Here is a 21,760-nt window from a genome sequence, read left to right on the forward strand (position 1 = left end):
AAACCTCACCACATGGGGATCCCTGGGTGGTTCAGCAGTTTAGCGCCTGCCTTTGGCCCAAGGCGTGATCCTGGAGTCCCGGGATCGAGTCCCGTGTCGCACTCCCGGCATGGAAGCCTGCTTCTCCCTCTGCCTGTGTCTCTGCCTCTCTCTCTCTTTCTCATAAATAAATAAATAAATCTTTTAAATCAATCAATAAATCATCAATCAATCAATCAATCAAACCTCACCACAAATATCTGGAAATTAAACTTGACTTCTTGGGGTCTTAGTGGACTTCAATCTGAAAAACATCAGTTATTGCTTCATGAGACCATTCTAAAGCCCTAAAATTGCGTAGGAAAAAATAACACGAAGGTTATAGGAGCTACACTTTTTTATATAATAACATACAGAAGAGAACACAGGCATCTGATTTCTGAAAACAGGAAAATGACCTAGTATACCTACACATTACTGATTCAAACAATCTACTACAGTGGGAAAAGTTACATTTATACATCTTTTAATTTCTTAAAAAAAAAAAATCAAATCATGCCTGCTGAAGATTACTGTGTAATGCTAGAGTGGTTTATGTTGGTTTGTTCTGTTCATAACAAATCTTCCTTCTTTTTGCCATGTGAGCACATGCACACAGATATGCACAGATGTGGGGGACTCCAGGGCTCAACTTCCTGTTCTGAATGGTCTCCCAAACCCTGGACACGCCTTGCAATGGTCCCTTTTCCCATGAGCACCTTCAAATCCATCATGCCCAAACCACAGCCTCTCCAACCATCCCCTATATTTCTGTGTCTCCTATCTCTGCAGGGACACCACTGTCCTTCTAGTGACCACACCTCTAGGATCCAGTTGCTCTGCTTCCCAAACCCACATTCCATGGGGTGTCCTCTCAGGCCCTGGGTCCCAGAAAAGCCAAGGAGACAGAGACTCGTTCCCCACTCCCAGGGATTCCTGACCCACGGCCCTCTTCTTAACACATGCTTCTGTTCACCACCTATCAGGATACTCCTTGATGTGGCATCAACAAGCATTCCAGGTAAGCCATTACTCTTCACCTCGAAACCCAGTCCAGTTTTACCTGGCATCTTGCATTAACAGATGCTAAATATTTACTCAATAGAAGGAAATATGTCGGACAGCCCCAGTGGTTCAGCAGTTTAGTGCCACCTTCACCCCAGGGCATGATCCTGGAGACCCGGAATCGAGTTCCACGTCGGCCTCCCTGCATGGAGCATGCTTCTCCCTCTGCCTGTGTCTCTGCCTCTCTCTCTTTGATGAATAAATAAAATCTTTATAAAAAAAAAAAAAAAGAAGAAGGAAATATGTCAGACAATGAGAATTACCATTTTTATTTGTATAAAAAAATTGATGCCAAAAAAGAATACAAAGACAGTTCTTTAATAGAGGTTGATGTAATTCTGAGGTCTACTAAGAAAGATCACACTACCATTTGTCAAAAATGGAAGTGGGTCCTGACTAACAGTTTCAATTATGCATATCCAGCAAGGCCAGTGACTCACAGGGATGTTCCTCTTGGCCCCTTTCATGACATCCCAATGCAGAGCAAGCTTCCACAAAGCATTCAGCAGCCTTGGACACAATCCAGTGTAGAGGTGAGTATTTCAAGGGTCCATCCTAGTCCACCCCACAATGTGGCCCTGGGCTAAGACTATAACCCCAACTGGGCTTCCAGGTCACAGAAAACAAAGAGCCTCAATCCTGCCAAGTCTGCTCTACAACTCTCACCAACCAACACACTCTTACTAACATAAAAATGCCTCTGAAAAGTAAAAAAAAGTATAAAAAAAGAGGGTTTTTCCTTCTTTATCTCAAAAAAACCTGAAAAATATAATTTCCTACATGGGAGCTATATTTTAAAGGTATCTATAGGATTTTACAGCATAGTTCATAGTTACTGGCCTAAAGAATTAAAAACAAGAGGTTGCTGGGCTGCCTGGGCAGCTTGGTCAGTTAAGCGCCAAATTCTTGGTTTTGGCTAAGGTCATGATCTCATTCAGGGTCGTGAGACTGAGTCCCGTGTCAGGATCCACATTCAGCACAGAGTCGGCCTGGGTTTCTTCCTCTTCCCTTCCCCACTGCACTTGCATGTACGTGCTCTCGTTCTCAAATAAATAAAGCTTTAAAAAGAAAAAGAAAAAAAAAAAAAAAACCACCCAGAAACAAAAAACAGGAGGTTGCTAAGGTGTTGAAAAAGATCCAGGGGATCCCTGGGTGGCTCAGCAGTTTGGCGCCTGCCTTTGGCCCAGGGCGGGATCCTGGAGTCCCAGGATCGAGACCCGCATCGGGCTCCCGGCATGGAGCCTGCTTCTCCCTCTGCCTGTGTCTCTGCACCCCCTCCCCCCCCCCCTCTCTCTCTCTCTCTCAGTGTGTCTATCATAAATAAATAAATAAATAAATAAATAAATAAATAAATAAATAAATCTTTAAAAAAAAGAAAAAGAAAAAAAGAAAGAAAAAGATCCAAAGTCCTCATTGTCAATTAAAGCAAATCAGCTCCAGCCTCATTAGAAAGTCTGTCTCACGGTCTCATTGTAGCCAATTCAGAGATGGCAATTTTTAGAGAGACTACTATAGGCTGAGCATTTGGAACTTCATAACTTTAAAAAGTTCTTCTAACTGGCAAATATGTAATGATATATTTTAAGTCAATGAAATCCATACCATCTTTAAAGATCCACAAGATGTGGAAAAACAAATTTTTAAATCCAGTGACCAGGCTGACTAAAAGCTAGGATTAAAATGGGCAGAAAGGGGTGCCTGCGGGGGTCTGTCAGTGAAGCGCCTGCCTTCAGCTCAGGTCATGATCCCGAGTTCCTGGGATGGAGCCCTACGTCGGGCTCCCTGTTCCACGGAGAGTCTGCTTCTCCTTCTCCCTCTGTTTGTCTCTCCTGAATAAATATCTTTAAAGGAATAAATAGAGCAGAGTAAGCAACATGACCTAAATAATCCAAGAGAATCAGGGACGCCTGGGTGGCTCAGTGGTTGAGCATCTGACTTCAGCTCAGGGCATGATCCCGGAGTCCTGGGATCAAGTCCCGCATCAGGCTCCTTGCAGGGAGCCTGCTTCTCCCTCTGCCTGTGTCTCTGCCTCTCTCTCTCTCTCATGAATAAATAAAATCTTGAACAACAACCAAAAAAAATCTAATAGAATCAGTGTGCAACAGGAAGTGCAGGTTCAGTTCTGAGGCAAGAAGAGCCATGTGAGGGGCCTGCATCAGCACTAGGAAGGCCCTGTTCACCCCAGCCTGCACCATCGCACTCACTGGTAACTCTGGTTCACAACAAAAGGCCGAGTCAGAGGAAAGGAAAACAGCCCCATGTAAGCCGTGGGCTGTGAGCCACGCACAGGTGAGGATGTATGCTGAACCCAGGAGCCCACACCCAAGAACAGATGTGCCATCTCATCTCAAGCGGGCAGAGCTTATTACATTTCCACAAAAACTTCGGGAGAGGTTCACTGAATTAGGAGGTCCCTGAAAGTGTGCGCTCATGTGTGTAACTGGGGAGATAACAGGCAGAGTCAGATTCTCCCCTTTAGGGCTGTGAAATTTTTGGATAAACACTTAAGCTGGGCAGCACTGGTGGCTTAGCGGTTTAGCACCGCCTTCAGCCCAGGGCGTGATCCTGGAGACCAAGGATCAGTCCCACATCAAGCTCCCTGCATGGAGCCTGCTTCTCCCTCTGCCTGCCTCTCTCTCTGACTCTCTCTCTAATAAATAAATAAAATCTTAAAAAAAAAAAACACTTAAGCTGACTTGATTTGTTCAGCTACATCTCACACAGACTGAACAGCTTCATACAGCTATTTCCAAAATGTGGTCCGAAACCTTGGAGATCCCTGCAACCCTTTCAAAATTTTTCCCGTAATAATGCTGCATTTTTAGCCAGGGTAATATTTGTACTGATGCAAAAGTGATGGTCTAAATTTGCTTACGAACCTCCAAGATAAAGTAGTAATTATTAATTTCATTAAATCCCACATCTCCATGCTTGTCTATTTCATATCCTATGTGACAAAATGAGAAATGTGCCTGAAGCTTCTCTTCTGTGCACCAAACAGCTTGATAGTGATGATGTGGGAAGTGAGCATCTGGATGATCTAAGTAACTCAGCAAACCAAAGCTTGCCAAATCACCAATGCACAATGCTTACAAAACCAAACACAAGTGAAGACGCAGTCACAGCGCCAGAAAGACCAGGGGCTCCGTGCTGCTGCACACCTTCACCATTTGTGCAGCTAGGGTGTCCCATCAAAGAAAATCTCCAAAATTAGGGGAACTATTCAAGTACTCTTCCCTATTCCAACTATAGACATTCTTTGTTTACTTTAACCATGGCAATGTGACAATCACCAACTTTTTGTTCTGGAAAATATAGTTTTAGTAAAAATGTGTTATACAATGAGTTTAAACACAATTCGTAAATAAATGTTTTACTGATAAACATATCTATATAGACAAAAGTTTTCTGGATTCCTCTGTATTTACAATACAGAGAGTTTCTGGGACAAACAGCATGAGGACAGGGCCCAGGAACAAAGGGAGGCGGGGACACTGCCACCCAGGCCCTGCCTCTACCACATACCCTGCCAGGACCTCACCCGTGCATGACAAGACCTGTTCAATCTGCGTGCCCCACTGTGAACACTCTCAACTGGATAAGAAGAGAGAAAAGGTGTAAGTATACAAAATCCAAGTGTTTCAAAGAAATGTCGGCTTCCTGACTCCCCTTGGAGTGGCCCCAGATGGCACTGTTCCACGTGAGGACTATGGAGTTGTGCCTATGATCCCACTTGCTGCAGTCCTTGATCCTTCTACAGAAACAGGAAATGCAGTCACTTCTGACTAAGATATGTGGAGACCATCAGAGCATGCCTTGTTGGCTACAGGTCAGGGACACAAGAGGCCCATTTGCCTCTGGCTTTGGCATATCCGTGACTTAGTCCTTTATGTGCGGCAAGAATAAAATACTATTTTATATTTTACAGTGCCTTTTTATAAACCCCAAACCAGCAACATCCTCTGAATATCAAGATGAAAGGATCCAGAATCATCTACTGCAGGTGTCCCCTAATTTACAGACAAGTAAATGAAGGTCTGCATGCCTGGGGGCGGGGGGGGGGGTAGGGAGTGGGAGATGTAGCGTGGAGTGAACTGACCTGTTCCAAGTTGCCCCAAGCACCCGAAGTCCTTCTTCCTGGGACATGCAGTCTGCCAGGCAGGACTCTGCGTCAGAATATAACGACGCAGCAATCCTGTTCCTGAGCCAATAGAGCTTATGCTCAAAAGCGACCAGAAAGGACCACAAGATGCTCTGTGTGTTGAGCAAATGAATAAAATTAAATTGTTTTTTGAGAACTTGGTGATATCTTGAAATAAAGACCCCAGTGAACCCAAAGTGTTCTAAATCCAGGTGAAGAATCATGAGTCTAGTCTCTGAAAGAAAAGCTAGGTGGTGTGGGCAAAGGCACAGTAGCTAGACACACTTAAGTGTGCTTCCCAAGGGGGCCCAGTAAGTGCTTCACATGTCTCTGGACCAAGAGGTACCGCCTCAGAGGCCCAGCCTCCTCCTTGGGTGGGTTTCAGCGTCACAGGGACAGTTTCCTGAGATGTACGCCTCTTTCAGCTGCTGGGCAGACATCTGAGCAGGACATGCTGAGCAATGTGGAGGCAGGAGAGAGTTTGCCACCTGCTCACCCCAAATCCTGTCCCTGCCCCAGTCCCTGTCCGCCCCCAAGGCCCCAGAAACAACACAAAATGACTTCTGGTTTGTTATAAATTTACAACAATTTGGAGCAAACAGATGTGGCAAACTGTGAGGGCCCTAAGCACTAGCACGACAGTGACTCAGGCTCTCTGGAGATGGTGACATTGCAGGTGGGAGCAGTTCTGGGCACAGCGCAGAGATGCTGCCAAGTCTCCTGAGCGGCTGTGTAAAGTGCAGCAGCACCTCTCAACCTCCTGGAGCCTGAGCATCTCTGATGGGGCCCTGCCTCGGTCACCTAGATGCCAGACACCGGGAGGGACCTGAGGGCATGTTTACAGTAACACACACAGCAATGCTGTGAGGTACACGATGTGAAATGTTTTTCCATTCTCAGATGAAACACTTCCCAGAAAGCCCCATGACGGGAAGGCCCCAGAGCCCCTGGCACCCGAGCCACTCGCACTCCCTGACCTAGGAATACTGTGAAATCCCACCACCCGCAGGCCCAGAGCAGTCTCACCTGTGGCCCTGTCCCTCACTGGTCACAGGCTGACCCCACAAGAACGAAGAACGCATCCATCCGAACCAAGCCTGAGACCACGTCAACCGCAGCCTCGTCTCCTGGAAGGTCTGTGCCATAGGGGGAGACACCTCCAGAGAAGCCAAAAACCTGCCGTTTTACACATAAACTGCAAATGAACTTAACAAATGTTCGGCCAGGGTTAGGCAGCTGCTTAAAAAGTACTTCCCCATCAAAACAATATGCTTTGTCCAAATTATTTTCTGTCCTTATTATTGAGATGGATTAATCTCATTTTTTTCTTGATGATTTGAAATTGTAAAAGTTGTCCAGCTATTGCTTAATAAAATCTTGCAGATAAAAAAAATTACTTCCCTCCAATAAGTAAGTCAGGTGTACATGCACAGATGCCCACCGCTTCTAGGGAAGGTCCAGAGTGTGTGCTGTGCAGCACACCAGGGACAGAGCTGCGCAATGACACCGGGCTCCCACTAAGTCACGGCCACCACAGGATCCAAAGCCAGGAGCAGCTCCGGCAGCCCACCAGGCAAGCGGTCAGCCAGGCCACAAGGAGGGGCAACAGGACCCACAAGAACAAGCTCAGCTGAAAAGAGGAGACCTCCTACAAGTCAGCGGGTCAGCAGCACACTCCTGTGGACAGGTGATGCTCAGGCAGACCTGTTAGTAAATGCCTCTGAGACCCCTGTGAGCCTGCAGACTTTGGCTACTGGCAGGAAGACCTGCCTGCGCTGTACCCACCCCCGAGGGCAGAGTTCTGCTGTTCTTGGAAGGCCACTGTAGGACCCCTCACACATGAATCATTCGCTGAAAAGGGGTCTGAGGGCAATAGGAGGCCCGGTTCAGTCCTGAGGCAGAGGCAGTCCCAGCCCAGAGAGGACACAGCTGCATGGCCACTGTCTTGAGCCTCGAGCAGGAGATGCTCTGAGCATCATCAGGTCTACACCCCATGCTGGGGTCTTTCAGAAGCACTGAGGTCGAGGCTGCTGCCCCTCGCCCAACCTCACAGGGCTGTTCTGGGAGCTGAAGGTGCCACGGGGCCAGAGGCAGACCCGGCTTTCATAATGTTCACGCCACATAAACATACTGCTGAGCCCTGGTTGGCATTCATTTCTCTGGCATGGGTGATGCAAGCTCATTAGCAAGCAGGAGAGTAGTATGCTCAGACCACCAGAAATGCAGTGTGTTTTAAATAAAAATCAGACTTCCGAAAAGAAGCATCTAATGATTTCTTCTTTCCACAAGGCACCCAGATCACACCATCAAGAGCAGGCCCAAGGTCACGACCACAGACTCCCCTGTGCACCATATACTTGACAGCCAGCTGACACCTGAGCAGAGCAGGAGGGAAGACATTCCTTCACGGTACTCGCTCGCTTGCTCTAAGATTTTAAGGGGTGTCTGCGTGGCTCAGTTAGTTAAAGATCTGTCTTGATTTCAGCCCAGGTCCTGACCTCAGGGTCATGAGATGGAGCCCTGGGTCAGGCTCAGTGCTCAGAGTGGAGTCTGCTGGAAAGTCCCTCTCTCCTTCGGCCCCTTCTCTTGCTAGCGTGTGCATGTGCACACGCTCTCAAAAAAAAAATTTTTTTTTAAAGAATCACACTATCCACTATAACAAATTGTTTAAAAAAATATTTTAAGTCATCTCTACACCTGATGTGGGGCTCCAATTCACAATCCCAAGATCAAGAGTCACATGTTCCACAGACTGAGCCAGCCAGGAACCCAATCCCTAATGTTTTTTTAAATACTTTATTCATTTATTTGAGAAAGAGAGAGCACCGCAAGCAAGAGAACACAAGCCAGGGGATTGGGGGGGTGGGGGAGAGCAGGCTCCCCGTGGAGCAAGGCCCAAGGATCATGACCTGAGCCCAAGGCAGACACTCCCCCAAAGTTATTTTAATGAACCTCAGAGCAGCTCTGCTGCCAGAACCTGTGCCCTCAAATCATCTTCACTAGCTTATAAAAGATGCCCTACTAGGTAACAGAGGAGAGAAAATAAAGGATTCTGTAGTACATATTTGCAAACAGCTATGGACAGAGCCTCCCTCAAGCAGTCATGCCCAGCACACTTCCTGAGGACATGTGTGATTACGTTTAAGGCAGGTGTGTACTTTTGGTTCCGTATCAGGAAATGTGCTACTGGGACGCCTAGGTGGTTCAGTGGCTGAGCGTTTGCCTTTAGCTCAGGGCATGATCCCGGAGTCCTGGGATCCAGTCCCATGTCAGGCTCCCTGCATGAAGCCTGCTTCTCCCTCTGCCTATGTCTCTGCCTCTCTCTGTGTGTCTCTCGTGAAGAAATAAATAAAAATCTTAAAAAAAGAAAAAAAAGAAAGAAAGAAATGTGCTACTGGAATTCCAAGTGCCCTCAGAACCCACACAGACCCCCAGGCACTCAGGGCTCAGAGCCCCTCCCTGCATTACCATCAATTTCCACTGGTCTCCAGCAAACTTTCAACCAGAAAATCACCAACGTCCTAAATCCAGTTAAGCCCTTTGTTTTCTGTTTCTTCATTATAAACACACAGCAAGGGGTTGGTGCTGTGAGTTGGAAACCCTTCAAGACCCAGTTACTCTGGACGGCAGCACTTGGAGGATGGCTTCCAGGCAGATACATTTTACACCCACACCACAGCCAGAGCACAGAACTGTCCCCAGGCTTCATACCAACTCAGGGGCACACACTCATTACACCAAGGGAGAGCATCACCTCCCCAGCACTCCTCCAGGTGGAGAGAAGGAACCCAGTCACAAACCACCCAAAGTGCTCTTGAACTTAGAAGCAGTCCTGGAGGAAAAACAGAAATGTGCAGCCCCCAGAAAGGCATGAGGGGTGAAGACACCAACATGAGCCATGGAAAAAAGACAGCTCTGAGGAGGGAGACAGAGGCACCCTGGGTCTCAGGACCTGGGGGGACAGAGGAGACAAGGAGAGCTTAGGGCAGGAGAGCAGACATGGAGTTGGCTAGATGCAGCATGTGCCTGCATGAAAGGATCAGGAGAAAGACTCCCTTCCAGAAGACAAGCCTACGTGTGTTCCCTGAGCTCACCAAGCACAACCGAGGACAAGAAACGCACCCCCCCCCCCCCGCCCACCCAAGGCTGTGCCCTGCTGGAGTGTGTCACAACCCAGAGGAAGATGCTCCCAAGAGGCAGCAGCAGAGACAGCAGCAGAGGGCACAAAGAGGTGAGGTGAGGGAGCTTGATGTGAGGACGACAGACAGGACAGGCCACCAAGACAGCAGTCCACAGAGACGGGAGGGAAGGAAGCAGAGAGGGTGGATGGGTGAGGGCAGGCAGGGATGAAGTTCAGGGAGCCCAGGGGGACCGACCACTGCAATGTGCCTCTCCTATTGGCCCAGCCATGCCCTTTGCTCCAACCCCACCTCACCAGCGCCAGATCACCAAAAACACAGAGCAAGGAAATTAACTTCTTTGTTCAGACAATAAAACTCCATCTTCCATTTAACTTTTAAAATTAATTAATTAATTACAGAGGCCAGACTGATGAGCCACTAGGTCAGGAGCCAGGATCTCATGAACAGTGTGCGGGAAATCACGGTTGTCCCTCCACAGCTGCAAACACAGCATGGTGGTGCTGCTCCCCCTGAAGTGGATCCCAGACGCCAAGAACAAGGAGCCCTGGGCACACGTGTGATCATAGGCACAGCTGGCAGGACTCGCACTGCGTGCACAGAGACAGCCTGCAAACCAACTCTGACTGAGTTACCAGCTAGGAAACCTCATACCAGTGTAGGCCTGCTCAGAGATTCTCAAAGCAGCAGCTCCCAGGATGAGGACACAGGCCCAAGACACCACTGCGTGGGGTCAACAAAACAAACCACTGCCAATAGCAAGGCTCCCTAGTTCACTTGTCTCAGAATGCCATGTAAATGGGAAATGGGGGACAGCCATGCCAAGTGCCAACCATGTTAGTGAGGTGGCCTGACTAGGCAGGGAAGGCCAGGTCCAGCAGCTAGTTCCCTGGATAACATAGAAGGAAAAGGATGACAGGGAGAAGGCCTTTAGAAATGAGCCTCACCCTGGACCCGGGTTTCACAGATTCGTTCCCTGGGCCTCAGTCTGGACCTGGCCCATTTTAAGCACATCATGTCTGCCCAGGAGCAGAGCCTTGGGGCTATAAGTGCTGGGGTGAAAACCTCACCCTCTACCACACACACTCAGACCTTAAGGACCAGCAGATATGCCTGTGGCAGAATCATGGGACAGATCTGAAAGAGGGTCCAAGGAAATGCCAGCTGCTACAGTAGACCCGCACAGCCTACTCCCTCTACTGGGCTTCCCACCACCCTGTCCCTTCCCACCTGCTTCCTCCCATCTTGCCCAGAGTCAGGTACTAACGTGACTATCTCTTGTGTTAGTCTAAGGACCTTGCAATTTCAACACTCACTCTGCTGCCAATCAGCTATGGAACCATGAAAACCCTACTATTTAACACCCTTGAGGCCTAGGCTCTCAGACTAACAAGTGGAAAATGCTACCTATTCGTAGGGGGGAAAACAGGATGTAACGTGAAGGTACGTGCCTGCTCATAGGCCTGGAGAGTTACTGGAATATGCAAAGCAGCAGGCATTCTTGAGCATGACTTCTCCTGTGGGCAGGGGCCTCCAGTAAGGGGGTTCCAAGAAAAGACTCTGAGCAGAAACCCAGAAAAGCAGCAGTCCCAGCTGAAGAAAAGCCAACATCGAACAAAGATTTTTATTTTATTTTATTTTTATTTATTTTTTTTATTTATGATAGTCACACACACACAGAGAGAGAGAGAGAGAGAGGCAGAGACATAGGCAGAGGGAGAAGCAGGCTCCATGCACCGGGAGCCCGACGTGGGATTCTATCCCGGGTCTCCAGGATCGCGCCCTGGGCCAAAGGCAGGCGCTAAACCGCTGCGCAACCCAGGGATCCCGATTTTTTTTTTTTTTTAAGTGAGGTTTCAGCTTAAGGAGGTTATGTGAGCCTATACACCCAATCATAGCTTTTCCTATAAAAACCACTCAAAATGGTTTTTCTGGCTACACCACCCCAGGCTCCAGTACAAAACTTTGTTTGCCCCCCACCCACCCATCCATCTGTCTCTAGGGGACTCAGGCCCAAAGACTGGCTCTGCAGTCCCGGGGTTAGGCCAGCCAGCAGGCTGTGGTACCCAATTCACAAACACTCTGAGAGCCACCTCTAAACTTTCTCCATCCCTTCTCCATGAGCTACAGCCAGCATTCCCATGGACCTGTGTAAGTCACTATGCCTATGAAATCACAAAAGCACAAAGAAACGTGGGGGTGGACAGTGCATGGAGGAGGTGAGCTAGACAGTAAACTTTTCAAAAGAATGAAAATTGGTTTTTATGTTAATGGAAGTTTTAATTATAACACTGAGGTTTAAAATACAGTATTAGCAGGCCAAAATACCCTAGAGCTTTCTAAGGTTTCTTTAATCAAATCTGGTCACACCTAAATGGGCATCTTTCCGCTTGATTCTCAGCTTCAATCTAACTTTATAACATCTGCTATTATACTATAGGGCAAGTTTAACATAAAATAGGTTCACCATGAAACTGGATGGGTCACCTGAGCACCACATGACATTCTCATGGGATCACTTGTCTCCAAGGCAGCATCTTGTCAGCCACTAGGATACAATGTTTAAAACTCTGGTTCCCACTAACTAAAGCTGAACAAGAATAAAGAGGCTAACTGTATGCAGGAGATGAAAAGAGGAAAAGACTCATGGAAGGCAACGGCGGAGAGACTCCCCCAGGCACACCGAGCAGGTGCAGAGGGCCAGCCCACCTGGGGCTGCCATCAGCAGGCCATGCACCCCTACGAGGCCCAGAGCTGCAGAAAAACACTTCCTCCACTCCCTGCTCTGGTTCTACCCTTCTTTCCTCCAAAAATACCCAGGGTCCAAATAGCTGCTGCTCTCGTCTTTATGTGCTAACACCCTCAGAGGCAGACAAGGGCCCCAGAGTGTATATTTTCCAAAACACAAACCATCCATTCACAAAAGGTCAACAAAGTCAAAAGCTTTAAAAGAAAAATATTGTCTCCCTTCCTTCTTTCCCCCTTTTCCTGCTCCTGCCCATGCAGAACGCTCTCTGAGCCCATAGGTGCTGTAACCCAGGCCCAAGGCTGGGGACTCTGACCTTAAACGGGAAAGGGAGGGGGCACAGAGCTACAGATGAGAACATGGACGGGTCGGCATCAAGAAAGAAAATGCACGTGTGTGGAGAGTGCACTTGTGTTTGCAAGCAGAGCCTTACACACTGGGTCACATGACGAGCAAAGTCCTGGCAGAGCCCATTGCCAAAGTCAACACGTTCTATTCTCCACATTCAGTTTCCTTAAAGTGAGATGCAACAAGACGGGGGACTCGCCTGGCCCAAGGCTCAGGACTAGATGCTGGCAATGCAGCTGCAGCTGTGCACACACACATCCACGCAGCTCAGATCCTGCCCTCCCCCACCTCTGGCACTTGCTGGTCCAATCACAGGTCCAGGGACAGGACCCTGCTCTGCTGTGCTTTCTTTTCAAACTTGCTGCCCAAGCTGGCACTTTCTTTGTTCCATCTCTGGATCCCTCGCACTGCTGGGGTGGGGGGGTGGGGGAAGCCCCTCAGTGGCATCAAAAAGAGGGACAGACTGACCCCACTAAACCAAACACTGCAATCTTGAACTCAGAAGAGTGCACATTTCAAACCCCACCACCACCCTTTATTTTACACAAAGGATATCCCAAATTCCTTCTCCCCAGCAGCAATGCAAGTGACAATCAAGATACCTATTCTAGAGTGGAGAAGACACAAAGTTCTTGTCAGGCCCAGCAAGCTGACACCTCTCCAGATATGGCCCCTCCTGCCTCCTTCTTCCTCTCACCAAGATCCAGATGAGCTGCAGGTGGAAATTCCTGTAGCAGACATCCCTAAGCTGCACAGAGCCCCCTTCCCTCTGTGTTACAGGACCCCCTTATATTCCACAAGGCACAGGAGGAAGGGAAGACAGGTGGTGTTCCAGAAAAAAAGTTCAGCTCACCTTATGAGTACCCACTCTAAGAGAGATCCAGGCACTCCTCCTCACCCTCAAATACAAAACAGAGAGGAAATCTCTTTAGCCGGTTTTAAAATTTGATGGTATTAAAAAATAAACACTGGCTCCACAAGAATTTCCATAGTTAAAAATGGAAGGAAAATGATAGCAACTGATAATAAATGGGGTATCACGAACCACAAAAACTCTTCCCGGAACCCAAACAGGTAACTCTACATGCCTGCCTTCCCAGTGTGGTTGAGCCCAGAGGCCCATTCCAGCTAGAAATATCCAGAGGGAAATGACCCTGGCGGCCAGAAGTCCTGGCCGGGGTGCAGATGTGGGTGTGGACTCAGACTTTCCCCTTCTGCTTTGATCTGTCTACTTTCCAAACCCTCTCCCTGTCCCAGGTAAATGAATTGTCCCAGCATTCCAAAGTACCCTGGAATAAGAAGACAAAAGTTCAACCAGTCGGCCAGCACTGCTGGGGGAGAGCAAGAGTTTCTGGGGGAAAAGTGTATGAACACACTGTTAATTTTCATATTAACCAAAAAAATACACTTAATGAAATCTCATTTTACTGAGATCTAACATTCTGTACTTTTTATATAGTTTAAGGGGGTGTAGCCAAAGGATATCCCCTAGAACTCTAAATATACAATAAAAACTTATACTCAAAAATTCAGTAAATTATGGCACAATTAGCTATGCATATTTCTTTGAGAATGAAGCAAAGTACGTTTTGTTATCTATTTGTGAACCCTACAAAACCTCTTTGTTAAAAAGGCAAATGAATCAGCAACAGGACCTACAAGTTCCTTAAAATCTGCAAATCCAAGTCTGCATTGCCCACAGGTATGGCAGCAGTAGCAGGAGCTGGAACCCACCTGGCAGCCACATGTGCTGTGACCATGAACGGCACCTAACAGCCAATGAGCATCGGGCTGGTGGTTGGGTCAGGAAGAACTGCCACTCCTAACATACGAGCTGGGAAGAGATTCTCCGTTTCAATACCAGATAGCAAAAACATTCAAGGTCAGGAGGGGCGTCCTCCAACCTTGCTGCTCAGGTGGGATCCCTGGTGTCGCCAGCACATCAATAGTTGACAGAGGGACACCTGACTCTGTTGTCAGGAAGACTTTCAGTCCCTGTGCTTTTAGGGAAGCAGGACCAAGTGCCAGCCATGTATACCTCTCTACAGTGAGCACCACTTGCTCAGGGCACCCAGCTCAGCATCATATCCAGGGACCCTGAGACTATGCCTTACAAGTTCAATGTTTTAGCTGGTCAAAAAGCAACCACTTTTCTATTTTATTTACTTTTTTCTTTTTTTTAAGATTTTATTTATTTATTCATGAGTGACACAGAGAGAGGCAGAGGGAGAAGCAGGCTCCTCGAGGAGAGCCCGATGTAGAACTCGATCCCAGGACTCTGCAGCCACGCCCTGAGCCAAAAGCAGATGCTCAACTACTGAGCCACCCAGGCATCTCCACTTTCCTATTTTAAATAGAGGTGTCCAAGTATAAAATCTATACCTCCACTCATATAAACACTACCTTTATCATTACAACATGTTACTTTCAGAAACGGTTTTGTTTTTAGAAACACCAAAATTCCTGTCTCCCAGCAAGCATGAGTGTACACTCACATGCCACCGGGGGTCAGGGCTGGGTGACAGACAGCTCTTACTCTCTTGTACACACATTCACCTGCTCCTGGTGAGATGGGACCTGCCAAGAGCCATGTCAATCTCAGCACTCCTCTGAAGAGGTCGAGACCCTCTACCTCTACCAAGCAAGATGTTGACAAAGCAAGAATCACACCAACTGTCAGATGAAACAGTTTTGTGCTAAAGAAAGGTTAAAATTAATCTTATAATTTTAAAGTTTAGGTTTTCATGGAGCTTTATTTCCATCAACAGTGCCACTTAATCTTGGAAGAAATCTTTAAGATGGGTGTCACCATTACCCCGTCACAGCGGGGAAGCCCAGGACTGAAGAGAGCCAGGTCAGCCAACCCAACCCACACAGGTTGTTATGGATACTGTAACACAGCCACACCTGGAATAATATCTCAGGGCAGGGCCAGCCCAAAATCTATCCAAACTGGGTGCTTAAATAATTCTCAAGATGGAGACAAGAGCACAGGATGAAATACTCACAGGGCCTACCAAGCCTACCTCTGTCTCAAATCTGATCTAAATGGCTCATATTAAGCAGTCAAAATGAAAATTAAAAATAATGTGAATAATAATGAAAAATTATTAGAGTCCACAAAATTATTCTATTTTTAAAATTCTGCCTTTTTGGGCACCTGGGTAGTTCAGGTCATGATCCCAGAGTCTTGGAATCAAGCCCCATATTGGGTTCTCTGCTCAGCAAGGAGGCTGCTGCTCCCTCTCCCTCTGTCTCTGCCTTCAACTCGTGCTCTCTCTCAAATAAATAAAATCTTTTAAATAGATAGATAGACAGACAGATAGATTGATTGATTCTGCCTTTTGATTCCAGGAACGGTCATGAAGGGCAGACCTCACCCACAACTGCTGCAGTCCTGTTTCCTGCTAACACATTTGGGCCACTGGCCTAAGAGGAGACCTCACCATTAATAAGAATCTTTGTATTTATTCAACCGAAACACTAGATTTTTTTAAGACTATTATAATCAGTATTAAGTGAGTATCGGGATGCCTGGGTGGCTCAGCAGTTGAGCGTCTGCCTTTGGCTCAGGGCAAAAGCCTGGAGTCCCGGGATCGAGTCCCATTATCAGGCTTCCTGCATGGAGCCTGCTTTTCCCTCTGCCTATGTCTCTGCCTCTCTCTCTGGGTCACTCATGAATAAATAAATAAACTCTTCAAAAAATATATATTATCTGAGTATTTATGATTTCCAAAACTATTAAATGGCATGAGATGCCTTGGGTTATTTTTGTGATGTGGTCAAAAAAGCTAGTCCTTCCTATGTTAGAAAACCTTCTAAAGATTAACGCACTTATTGCTCTCAATCCATCAGACCAACTGGGCTGACCCCAGAATCTGCCAGCAAAGAGTCACTAGTAACTTGTTTTCCTTTAATCAGGAAATATATTATTTTGAATCACCAAATGCTTACTAGAACCTAATTCAGGCAGCACTTCCTTTTTCCTTATTATGAATTAGGACCAATGTTACAGTTTCCAAACAAATGCAGAGGTAAGCTTCCTGTGGGGAGTGGGTTTAGTTCTTTCTCTGACCCCACTACGTCCTTTTCTTTAGGACCTAGTCTCTCAACGGCTGACCCGCTGCCTAGGACAACCAAGCTGAATCCACATGCACGTTCTGGAAAACCACACAGGGGAGCACTCTTCTACAAAGCCCACCAACGACCTCACCTGATCACCAACACCTGCACTGGCTTCTTTCTAACCACTAACCATCCCGCAGATTAAGAGAAGACAATTCCAGGCCTACTGTCAGAGACATCTAAGATTCCTATTCCGTCAAACCTTATCGCCATTCCCAAGGAAATACTTCAGTCAAGTCAAAGAGACCGAGAGGAACCTTCTAAGTGGCTTGATTCAGTGATGGCTGAGATAAAGGACAGGTTCTGTTAGATTAAGGACACTCATCTAAGGATGTAGCAGGAAAGGTTTCTGTCATGTCTGCTAGGAACAACAAAACAGAATGGATAATGCATCTTTGGACTGTCTGCTTTAAAACACTAATGCCTGACCAAGGTATGAAAAACTAAAATGAATCAAGAGTTTTCTATCATCATCAATGTACTTATTAAAAGAAATAAACTGGGATCCCTGGGTGGTGCAGCGGTTTAGTGCCTTTGGCCCAGGGCGCGATCCTGGAGACCCGGGATCGAATCCCACGTCAGGCTCCCGGTGCATGGAGCCTGCTTCTCCCTCTGCCTGTGTCTCTGCCTCTCTCTCTCTCTCTCTGTGACTATCATAAATAAATAAAAATTTATAAAAAAAATACATAAAGTTTAAAAAATAAATAAATAAATAAACTGCCAACCAATGCAACATATCCCACAAGGAAGGGACTTTGTTCTAGAGCAATAGATGCTTGCTGAGACCTGAGACCAGGGTCCTTAAGGAAGCAGCTCCTCCACCCCTCAAAAAATTTACCAGTAATTTCCAGGAGGAAGCAAGCAATCAGGGCAACCTAGCAAAAGATCCCATTCTTTACCCACCAACCACACAAGCTGGCCTCAAGCTCCTAAGAATCCCACGAATAGTTGCCCAGACACACGGGACACCAGATGAGAGCACAGCCAGGCCTCCTCCACTGCTTCCCCCAGAGGAAGAGGACAATTCTCAGACTAGAAAATCTCTTCTCCATGCCAAATGTTTGTGCAATATGCACAGAGCACAAAACATAGTACTGGGTCCAGACTCCTCCACGGTAGAGCCAATCAGATAGAGAGCTTGAGCAGAAACAAACTTCCTTCACAGCCTAGGCTCCTGGCCTAGATTCTACAGAACCCTGCCACTGGAACACCAGGGAGCTGTTTAATAGCCCACAGCTCACCACCACTGCTCTGACACACAGGCATCCAAAGGAAGTCTAGGACAACATCCAGAACAATCAGCTAGCACGATCAAGCCCCAGGAAGCCAACATGGAAGTCTAGCATTATCTTCTTACCCCTTTTCACAAAGCAGTGAATATAACAAAATATGAACGGCAGTGCAATAAAATATTTACCGATTCCATAGCTGAAAGTCGATGCTGATGAAGACTGTTACATCCAACAAGGCGCGTCCCAGAGCAGAGCTGTGCACATTCTGAAATGAGAGAGCACAATTAGCTTATACATTTTTCCCTCAGTCACTTTGTCCAATTCCAGTCTCTCCATCTGGACCAAATATTCACTCTGCTGCTCCCTTCCTTCAATTCACTTAACTACGGACAACAAAAAAAAGTTGTTAAGATGTGTGCTTGGCTGATTTGGGTTATAAAGGGAAAATAAGCCCATGAAAGGGCTCACACCTAATGATTTGCTTTAGGGCACTATCCAAATGGGAATTAGTTTTCGGTAATTTTTCCTGGAAAGCAGTACCCAGAAGGGCCAGGCTAAGGAAAGAACACTCCGTGGGCCTGTTTCTCTCCCTGGAGATGAGGCTTCTGGACTGGGGGCTTGAAGAGGTCATTCACAGACCTTCCTTCTCCCACGGACCTCAACAGAAACCTCACAATTATGAAGCCTTTGTCAAAGTTACCCATCCTGCCTCATGGATGTTCTATCACACCCACGTGAAAGCCCGAAATCTCCCTCAGGCTTCCAAAGGCCCAGCAATTGCCTCTCTGGCAGCACCCACCACCCCTTGCCCCACTCTGCCCCCACCTGGAGACTCCCACTATAGGAAGTAAACCAAGTGGCCACTGTGGCCTTGCCAGTAAGACGAGCATCACGAAGAAAACTGGCTGAGTAATAACACTGTGTGACCTCCTAGGAGAGCTCTGAGATTTTCAAGAATATAACAAGCCAGTCACAAGAAAGAAAAAAAAATTTTTTGTTCGTGACCCTTTTCCCAGAACCCCATCAAAACATCAGACTTGCTTCCATCTCCAAGCACATCACAGGTCCAGTCAGTAGGGCAATCATACTCATGGACAGGAGGCAGGGAGAAGGCTCCCAGACACGGTGCCCACAGCAAGCAGGGTCCCTCAGTTCTCCCAACATCTATCTACCTGGTCTCCTGACCTGTGCTTGCAGGTGGCTGTGTGTTTGCAAAGACAGAGCAAAGTACTTCTGTCCCTGTATTCCTGTACTAGATTTTTCAAAGCCAGCATGAACTTCAAGGATTATTAAACACAACACAGAAAGAAAGCAGCTTCCAAAACACAGTACTTGGTTTTATTGAAAAGCAACAAGTATGTGGTTAAGCTTTTCGATTTTCTTATAAAGACAGTAAGAGAAAATACAGAATGCATGATGAATGTCCACACTAGGAATACAGCATACTATCCACCATTACAACTTTGAAGAAAACTTGTTCCTAACCCAAGGTTTCTCACACTCAACAGCCCTGACACTTAAGACTAGGCCATCCTCTGTCTCCCGGGCCCTGGAAGAGGATGCTGAGTAGCAGCCCTGGGCCTGCACCCCCTAGATGCCAGCAGCACACTTCCCCAAGCAGGTTGTGACAACCAGAACGTCTCCAGGCCCTGTCACAAGTCCCCCAAAGGGCAAAACCATCTAGGCAGAGAACCAGTGCTATAAATCCAACTGCAACTTGACAAATAAGGAAACCAAATCAGGTTTAGCTGTCTGTGGTCATGCAAGGAACTAAAGGCAGGTTGGAAAGAGAGCCCAGGTCTCCCAAATCCTGGTCTAAAGGTCTTTTTATTCTAAGGGAAAATACTTTAGTAATTAACCAAATTACTTCTGACAAATTAAGAGCATCCAAAATATTTATGCTTTTTGACAAAGTAACCTCATTTCTGGAGAATACACATTGAAGAAATGTTCTAAGACACAAAAAAAGCTTCATGTGGCATACACGTTCACATCAAAACTACAACCACCGATGCAATTATCAAGCTACATTTTCAAACAGAAATGCACTGGACCACATCTTTTACAGTTACCGTAGTTCAAAAAGCATGTTCCCAGCCAAAAAATAAAGAGATCAGTGAAGACAGAGTACAAAGACCGTGGAGACATGAAAAGCCAGTGTCCAGCACAGCTGGAGAGTCACCAGGAGAGGCAGAGGAAGCATCAACAGATGGGGCAGCTGCCTACCCACATCTGAGGGCAAGGCCACCCTGACATATGGCCTTGCCAAGAATCTATCTAAAACAACAGGGAGATGTTTTCACACCAATGGGACTGGCAATATGGATAGGACAATAATCACAAGTGCTGAGGAAGTCTGATGCATTATGAAAAACAACACAGGTTTTTGAGAAAAACTAGGAAATACTTTTAACATTAATGGTGGTTATCTCTGAATAGGGTAGCAGTACAAGATTTTAAATTTATCTTTCTACTCTTTCATATCTCACCAATTCCTATAATGAGCTGGGTACTATATGAGGGGTAGAGAAAAAGCTTTTTATTTATTTTTTTAAAGATTTTATTTATTTATTTATTCATGAAAGACAGAGAGGCAGAGACACAGGCAGAGGGAGAAGCAGGCTCCACGCAGGGAGCCCGACGTGGGACTCGATCCCGGGTCTCCAGGATCACGCTCTGGGCTGAAGGCTGTGCTAAACCTCTGAGCCATGGGGCTGCCCAAGAAAAAGCTTTTTAAAAAACCACAGATGGGGATCCCTGGGTGGCTCAGCAGTTTAGCGCCTGCCTTCAGCCCAGGGTGTGATCCTGGAGACCTGGGATCGAGTCCCATGTTGGGCTCCCTGCGTGGGGCCTGCTCCTCCCTCTGCCTGTGTCTCTCTCTGCCTCTCCCTCTTTCTGTCTCTCATGAATAAATAAGTAAAATATTTTTTAAAAAATTAAAAAATAAAAATAAAAAACCACAGAAAAACAAAACCTTGCAGAGCACATGGGTGGTCAGTCAGGTAAGTGTCTGCCTCTGGCTCAGGTACCGGTCCGGGTCCTGGGACGGAGCCCAGTGGGAGTTTGCATCTCCCTCTCCCATTGCGGCCCCCTTGTTCATGTGCTCTCGTGATGGAGCTAGAGGGCATTATGCTGAGTGAAGTAAGTCAGTCAGAGAAAGACAAATGCCATAGAATTTCATTCATATGTGGAATTTAAGAAACTAAACAAAACAATCATGGGGGGGGTGGTAAAAAGATGGAGGCAGACCAACAGTAAGAGTCTTAACTGTAGAGAACCTACTAACGGTGTCGAGGTGGGGTGGGGAGCACAATGGACGGACAGACGATGGGGATGAAGGGATAACACTGGTTGTGAGGAGCACTGGGTGATATATGGATCAAGGAATCACTGAGTTCTACATCTGAAAATAGTAAACGGTATGTTAATTAACTGGTAGATAGACAGTATTTAGAGCCACACACACACACACACACACACACACACACACACACAATCAAGAAATACTGTGCTATTCACATTAACCAGACTTCCTCTTGCCTCTGCATCATACTGGCCAGCCTTCCTTTCTCTGCTACGGGACGAGAGACAAGCTGCCTCTGAAGAACCAGGGATTACATCACTGTCCCCAGCACAGAGTCATAACTTGTAAGGACCCTGGACAGATTTTACTACTTCAGGAGTTTTCTCTGAGTCCAAAATTACTAAATGCTTTTTTACCACAGAGAGTCATCCTTCTCCAAGGTAACCCCAAGTTTTAGAAAATTTTACTTAACGTGAACTGTATTTAATTTGCTTCAATTTTTATCAATGAAAGACCTATAATTACTAACCATTATTTCTGATTAGCATAAGATGATCAAATTTTTTTAAACCTATGTTGATACAATCCAACCAATACCAAAGTAATCCCACTATCTTCAGTTGGCCCACACAGCCTTTCTCC

The 21,760-nt window shown here is 46.7% G+C and overlaps 1 protein-coding gene across 10 annotated transcripts in view; it reads right to left on the reverse strand.

Annotated features, from left to right (window-relative positions):
• The window catches only part of ANKRD11 (ankyrin repeat domain 11), a 190,755-nt gene that overhangs the window by 97,594 nt on the left and 71,401 nt on the right, over positions 1-21,760 (reverse strand). For all 10 annotated transcript variants that reach the window (XM_077891162.1, XM_077891165.1, XM_077891159.1 and 7 more), the window contains exon 2: positions 18,000-18,079. The gene's annotated coding sequence lies outside the window, so the exon portion shown is untranslated. The remainder of the gene's footprint in view (positions 1-17,999; positions 18,080-21,760) is intronic.

This window comes from Canis aureus, chromosome 3 (genome assembly GCF_053574225.1).
Source record: "Canis aureus isolate CA01 chromosome 3, VMU_Caureus_v.1.0, whole genome shotgun sequence".
Lineage (NCBI taxonomy): Eukaryota > Metazoa > Chordata > Mammalia > Carnivora > Canidae > Canis > Canis aureus.